This window comes from Protobothrops mucrosquamatus, unplaced genomic scaffold (genome assembly GCF_001527695.2).
Source record: "Protobothrops mucrosquamatus isolate PMUCROS unplaced genomic scaffold, P.Mucros_1.0 scaffold2457, whole genome shotgun sequence".
Taxonomy (NCBI): domain Eukaryota; kingdom Metazoa; phylum Chordata; class Lepidosauria; order Squamata; family Viperidae; genus Protobothrops; species Protobothrops mucrosquamatus.
Window position 1 is genome coordinate 574444 of NW_015388529.1, and position 7049 is coordinate 581492.

Consider the following 7049-nt stretch of genomic DNA (forward strand, 5'->3'; position numbering starts at 1 on the left):
CTTATATTGAACTTCTGTGATCATGTAGTCAGTTGGTTGCACAATCGACTGGTTGCATTGTGTGAACATCAGCTGGTGAAGAGGTGGTTGGTGCTGTCGTTGGTTGGTCGCTCGATTGATCGGACTCCTTACAGGCTTGGAGGCTGGTTCCAAATCAATGTGTTTGTTGATCAATCCGTTGGTTGAGTACCAAGCTTCGATGGATTCATGTGCGTGGCACATGGTGGTACCATCTTCCTCTTGACTATGGACAGCAAAAATGCCTTGTTCCCGAGCTGCAATCCTAAACTCTCTGGGCTTTAAATCCACTCAACATCAACCCTTGTTCTTGTGCTCTTCACCCTACTCATGATTATTCTCAATTCTCCTGTAAATCAGTTCCAGAGTTTGTTTGGGTTTCAGTTGGAGGTGGTTTCTCTCCATCTTTATGAAAGCTAAAGCATTGTTCATTTGTATGAGCATCTTGCCTAATAGCAATAGCACTTAGACTTATATACTGCTTCACAGTGCTTTACAGCCATCTCTAAGCAGTTTACAGAGTCAGCCTATGGCCCCCAATAATCTGGGTCCTCATTTTACTGACCTCGGAAAGATGGAAGGCTGAGTCAACCTTGAGCCGGTGAGCATCAAACTGCCAAACTGCTGGCAGTCGGCAGTCAGCAGAAGTAGCCTGCAGTACTGCATTCTAACCACTGCGCCACCACGGCTCTACCAGTTGGGACCGTTCCCTATAAGAAATAAGAGAGGGGAGGAAAGCCAGCTCTAACTGACCCCATCTCTATGAAGAGCAAGAATGTTGAAGAAGAAAATGAAGCAGCATCAAATGATGGCCTCCTTGCTGTCGGCAAACCAAAACAAACCTGGTCAAGCCACAAGGGACCAATTGCATGGAACTCCAGTTTAGCTTTTGAGACTTGCAACCATGACAAATCATAAGTTTCAGAATCTTGGCATGCCAGGATGAGTCCTGTTTGTGTACTACCAATCCCTTGGGAGGACTAAATCCAGAGGGAAGACATCTGAGTGACATTTCAAGCAAAGGTGTCAAAGCAAAGGCCGGCTGGCTTTTGGGTAAAATCTCATCTGTGTCTGACTCTCTGTTGCATCATCCCGGCTGCCTTTTCAGATTTTCTATGCTGAAAAGCACCATTAATGTTATTTGGCTGTGTGCATTACTCGGTTTCCTTATTAAGACAAAATAACTTAACTGTTCCACTCTTCTCCAAGTTGGTTCCAGCCATCTCAAAAAGAAACAAGAATCATGGAAAAATGCACATTTTTAAACGGAGTCCTAGCACTTTGACTGTGCAATATATTTCAGAACAATTGCTGCATTTTCCCAGAGTGACAATAAAATGGATAAGTAGTTCTAAGTAGTAAAGTAATAAGTAGAAATGAGTAGTGGTAAGATAAGAGTAAGAGAGACAGTTTGGTCTGGAGAAGATGGATAGATTATATTCAGAATAAATATGGGACTAAAAAGTTCCATTTGTCTTATGAGTAAATTTTAGATTATTATATTATTATTATTATTATTATTATTATTATTATTATTATTATTATTATTATTATTATTATTATTATTATTATTATTATTATTATTTTAGTATTAGTATTGTATTGTTTAACAATTAGGTTGTTAATTTGTTTATTATTGTGTTTAATTTTAATTTGTTTAAATTTATGTTAAAAGGGAGTTAAAGCGCGTTATGGACTTGGTTATTTAAATAGTTGGTTGATGTTAGTTAGATTATGATTATTATATTTGTAACCCTGTGTTCAGCTCTGGGAAGTGGGGGAGAGGGAGGGGGGGTTTTGGGGTCAGTATGGGGGTTTATATTGTAATTTTTATAAAACTTTTAATAAATAAATAAAAAAGAGAGAGAGACAGTTTGGTCTAGTGGTTTAAGGCACCAGGCTAAAAAGCTAGATATTGTGAATTCTAATCCTGCCTTAGGCAGGAAAGCCAGCTGGGTGCCTTTGGGCCAATCACCAGGAGACTTTGAGTTCTAGTCCCGCCTTAGGCCTGAAAGCCAATTGGATGATTTGGGGCCAATCATCAGAAGACAATGAATTCTAGTCCTGCCTTACACATGAAAGCTGACTGGGTGATTTGGGGCCAATCCCCCAGGAGACGGTGAGTTCTAGTTCTGCCTTAGGCATGAAAGCCAACTGGATGACTTTGGGCCAATCGCCAGGAGACAGTGAGTTCTAGTCTCACTTTAGGCATCAAAGCTGACTGTGTGACTTTGGGCCAATCGCCAGGAGACATTGAGTTCTAGTTCTGCCTTAGGCATGAAAGCCAACTGGATGACTTTGGGCCAGTCCCTCCCTCTCTCTCTCTCTTTCAGCCCAGCTCACCTTACACGGTTGTTTTTGTGGGGAAAGTAAGAGGAGGAAGGTATGTTGGCTATGTCTGCAATCCTGAGCTATTTGTAGAATATCAATAAAATAAAGTAATCTAATTAAAAGGTAGACCCTATTTCTAGGAGTCTGGGAGTTGGACCTCTTCCTCAGTGCATTTCTCCCGACCTTAGAAGGATCAGAAACAAAGGGCAGCTCACTTTTCACAATGCCAGATCGCTCTCTGGATTTGAAGAATCTGGAGGTAGGTAAGTTGACTTTGCTGTCAATGGTCATTATGAACAGTTTCAGGTCATTGGGTCCTCAGTCTCCTGATTATTTCAAAAGGTCAAGTGGCCTCTTACACGGGATGCTTTCCTCCAGTTATGCACACTTCCAACGCTGTGCTTCTTAGGAGTAATTTTAGCAGCTATCAAGAGGAGGGCGGGGTTTAGCTTCTGTTGCAATTCTGGAAAAGTTGATAATAAATCTGATAATCATGGCCCAGGTGAGACTGATTTGTTTTTCCTAGCTCACCCTGAAGTTAACTAATCAAATGCAAAGGATTCTACCTTTACTCTTTCAATTTCTTTCCGTTTAATCCAGGCAAATTTGGAACATAGGAATGCAAAGCATGGCAAAGAATTGTTCTTTCTTTCTTTCTTTCTTTCTTTCTTTCTTTCTTTCTTTCTTTCTCTTTCTCTTTTTCTCTTCTATTTCTATTCCTTTCTGTTTCTTTTTTCTTTCTGTATCTCTCTCTCTCTCATCTTTCTTTCTTCTTTCTTTATCTCTCTCTCACACATTATCTTTCTTTTTCTTTTTTCTTTCTTCCTTCCTTTCTCTATTTCTCTCTTTCTTCTTTCTTCTTTCTTTTTCTTTCTTTTTTTCTTTCTTTCTTTTTCTTTCTTTTTTCTTTCTTTTTGTCTTTTTCATTTCTTTCTTCCTTTCTCTCTTTCTCTTTCTCTCTCTTTCTATTTTTCTGTTTCTTTCTTTTTTCTTTCTTTCTCTCTCTCTCTCATTATCTTTCTTTCTTCTTTCTTTATCTCTCTCACATTATCTTTCTTTCTTTTTTCTTTTTTCTTCCTTCTTTTCTCTCTTTCTCTTTCTCTCTCTTTCTATTTCTTTCTTTCTTCTTTCTTTATCTCTCTCTCACACACATTATCTTTCTTTCTTTTTCTTTTTTTTTTCTTCTTTCTTCCTTCCTTTCTCTCTCTATTTCTCTTTCTTACTTTCTTTCTTTTTTCATTTTTTCTTTCTTTTGTTTCATTTCTTCCTTCCTTTCTTCCTTTCTCTCTTTCTCTTTCTCTCTCTCTTTCTATTTTTCTGTTTTTCTTTTTTCTTTCTTTCTTTATCTCTCTCTCTCATTATCTTTCTTCTTTCTTTATCTCTCTCTCATTATCTTTCTTTCTTTCTTCTTTCTTCTTTCTTCTTCCTTCCTTTCTTTCTCTCTTTCTCTTTCTTTTTCTCTTTCTCTCTCTTTCTATTTCTTTCTTTCTTTCTTTCTCATACACTTCCACACTAATAAATGTTATTTTAATAAGAGCAGGGACTAAGGGTAGGGGGGGAAAAGCAAAAGTTTAGATGTTTTTAAACCGTGTTGTCTGGGCTCATTTGCGTTCGCCTTTTCAAAAACCTTACAGAGCTACAGATGTTTGCTTGGGTTTACTGATGGAAAGAAAGCCAGTGTTCCCGGCCCATTCAGGTTTAATATTGGAAACAGCATCTGGAAAAAGAAGTGGCAGATAGAGAAGGAGATGAAAACAAACTCCTTAATTTAGAAGGCTGCAATCGTATACTCAGAAGTAGTCCAGGTAATTCATTCAAGGCTGGCTTCTTGGCAGCTACTTATTTTGGGGTCAACCACAACATCTTCAGTGGGATTTCCTTCAAAGTAGCATCTACTGGAAGATGCTGTAACATTACTATTGCCTAATACTTTCTTCAATCAATCTGCTTGCTTGTTTGGGAACTTTACTAAACCAGAACTGGTGTTGTAATGCTCTTAGTTACCCAAACAACCAGGTTGTGTGAAAAAGCCAATACACTTGGCATGGTGTCATTCTGCAATAATCTGGAACTAGAACTCACTGTCTCCTGGTGATTGGTCCAAGATTACCCAGCCAGCTTTCATGCATAAGGCAGGATTAGAACTCAGAGTCTCCTGGTTTCTAGGCCAGCACTTTAACTGCTATACCAAACTGGCTGCTATTCATTCATTCATTCATTCATTCATTCATTCATTCCCGGAAACTGGGTATATTAGAAGAAGTTCTTTGTATTTTGTTTTTTTTTTCCTGCAGGTTTGATTTTTATCTTCTTCTCCTCTCTCGTCTTCTTTCATTTCTTTATTCTCAATATCAGTTTCTTAGGTAAATAAAATTATATTAAGGAAGTAGAAAAAAAGTGGGACCTGAGAAGATATTAATCCATGTGCACCCTTCTGGTTTGCATTTCTTAAATTTAGGGAATGTTCCTTCCATCCACCCAACAGCCACATCAGAAAGGCACATGAATCTCACATGCTCACCTTAGTGTGGCCTGGCGCAGTTTTGTTCTTCAGAATGGAAGGCAGCAGTGCTTGTCCTTTTTATCCCAAGTGCTTACCGTCAGAGGAGGCGGCTTAATAAATAATATCCAGAATAAATAACATCAATAAATGACATCGATAAGATGCCAAATCCCAGCATGGACTGGACTTCATTCTTCACGCAAGCAAATTGTAAACCTTTCAATGAGAACATTGATTATGGGAAATGCTGACGCTTGTGTTTCGATGGCTGGCTGTTATAATGAGCTATTTTTACCGTTCGAGTGGTTACACTTTAGAAAATGACAGATGGGGACACAGCTCTTGAGTTTTAATGAAAGGAAGTCTTAAATGGCTGCGGCTGATGTTACAGCTCTTTAAACAGATGAAACAACAACAAATAATTTTACAAGGAGGACAAGAGAGAAGGGAAGGGCAAAGGGCAAAAAATATTGTAGAAAAACATTATCATAACCTCAGGTCTACAATCTGGCTGTAGAGGCGATGAAGTATTTTATCATTGGCTTAAAGAAACATCAACAATGGGATACAGGAAGTCCTCGGCTGACGATCACAACTGAATCCAACATTCCCCTTGCTAAGAAAGACAGTTGTTCAGTGGGTTTGGCCCCATTGTGTGACCTTTCTTGCCACAGTTGTTAAGTGAATCACTGCAGCTGTTTTAAGTTAGTAACATGGCTGTTAAGTGAATCTGACTCCCCCATTGACTTTGCTTGCCAGAAGATCGCAAAAGGTGATCACAGGACCCCGGGACACTAACAACCGTCATAAATATGAGTCAGTTGCCAAGCATCTGGATTTTGACCATGCTGCAATGGTAGTAAGTGTGAGAAACAATCGTAAGTCCCTTTTTTCAGTGCCGTTGTAACTTCAGACAGTCGCTAACCAAATGGTTAAAAATCAAGAACTACCTGAAGTCAATCTCTATTTTCAAAGCCAAATGTGTAGAGACGATTGCCCAACTTACCGCTACTAAAATTGAGAGGGAAGCCGTGAAACTATAAGAGTTTGTGTGTCCACGTTGTACAGACTTCTACTCCTGTGTTATCCCCACTACGAATGCAAGATCCAGCATGGGGAAATCAAAGATCTAAAAAGAGATGGCATTAAGGTAAAATTGGGGGGGGGGGAAATAACCAGCTTGAGGATGGTTATTGGGATTTTTAGTATTCTATCTGAACAGTGAAGATGTATCCGACTCTTCATTTTTCAGCCTCTTTGTTTCTCATCTCACTTCTCACTCACATACACACACACACACACACACACACACGTGACATCTGGGGAATATCGGTTGGAGTGGACTGACAAGCAACTTGCCAGCCATGCAAATCCTCAAGCTACGTGAGACTCTGCCCACCACCGCTGGAGAAAAAGCATAGAGGCGGATCGCAAGATAGGAGCAACGCTCCTGCCCTGTTTCCTGAAATTGTCACGTCCTTCAAAAGTACAGTACATGAAGTATGCATAATTCTGAAATAGTCTAATTGACACTGTGGCCTTTCTTCAACGCATAGACGGCCTGCATAGAAGAAACAGGCCATTTTAGCAGATTGTAGATGGTTGATGCTCCGGTGTGTGAAGGTGGTTCAAAATAATGAATCCAGAATAAAAGTTTCAAAGTTGTTAGCTAGGATGGGCCGATATGATCCTGTGGTATCAGGATTTCAGCAGCTGGGCAGGCTGCAAATCTGTCAACCTTTAAAGAGATTCAATCCAGAGGACCTCAAGGAATCCTTTAATCCCACACCGACCTGCTGAACCACTTTGTGATTCCCAGAGATTCTCCTTAAGTGGGTGGCTAAAATGAGGGAGTGATGAGGCCCAAATTCTGGAATTTCCTTCTTCTCCTGGCCTGTTGTTGTTGTTACAGGATTAAAGCTGTTATTTTAAAGGGTGCCGCGCGGAATAAATTATCCTGTAATTTTTTTTATTATTATTATTGGTTCTCACTCGTCATGACTAATTTGCTTTTGGTTTGGAAAGTTTTAGCTTAGCAAAACAAGCTGATCAGGTTGTAAATTGTGGTTTGTGGCTTAGTGTGTGCCAACCCAGCCAATAGTGGTTTACTCACTAAACTAGTTAAACAAATCACGGCTTTATGATACGAACTGTGTTTTCTTTCCAGTGAGATGGCTGAGATTGTCCCATTTCAGAT